The sequence below is a fragment of the Microtus ochrogaster genome, chromosome 7 (genome assembly GCF_000317375.1).
Source record: "Microtus ochrogaster isolate Prairie Vole_2 chromosome 7, MicOch1.0, whole genome shotgun sequence".
Lineage (NCBI taxonomy): Eukaryota > Metazoa > Chordata > Mammalia > Rodentia > Cricetidae > Microtus > Microtus ochrogaster.
In genome coordinates this window covers 28357869-28358534 of record NC_022014.1, presented here as the reverse complement: position 1 = coordinate 28358534, position 666 = coordinate 28357869, and positions in this window count along the sequence as shown.

Here is a 666-nt window from a genome sequence, read left to right as displayed (position 1 = left end):
TTCGAGACCAGCCTGGTCTACAAGAGCTAGTTCCAGGACAGGCTCCAAAAACCACAGAGAAACCCTGTCTCAAAAAACCAAAAAAAAAAATTTGTGGATTGATATCCGGGTCTTCTATTTGGTTCCATTGGTCCTCCTGTCTGTTCTTATGTCAGTACCAGGCTGTTTTCAGTACTGTAACTCTGTAGTAGAGTTTGAAGTCAGGGATAGTGATGCCTCCAGAAGTTCTTTTATAGCACAGGATTGTTTTGGATATCCTGGGTTTTTTGCTATTCCAAATGAAGTTGAGTACTGTTCTTTCTAGGTCTTTGAAGAATTTTTCTGGGATTTTGATGTTTTGATGGGGCATTGTGTTGAATCTGTTTGCTTTAGGCTTTTTAAGACAGGGTTTCTCTGTGTAGCTTTGGACCCTGTCCTGGAATTTACTTTGTAGACCAGGCTGGCCTTGAACTCACTGAGATTCACCTGACCACCTGACTGCCTCCCGGCCAGACTGCTGCAATTAAAGGTGCGCACCACCATACCCTGTAGTAATATGAGCGGTGGGCTGCTTCCCCGGCACCCGGCCGCCCACACAGCTAGCTTTACCCGAAATAATTACACAGAAACTATATTCTTTTAAACACTGCGTGACCCATTAGTTTCAGTTTCTTATTGGCTAGCTCT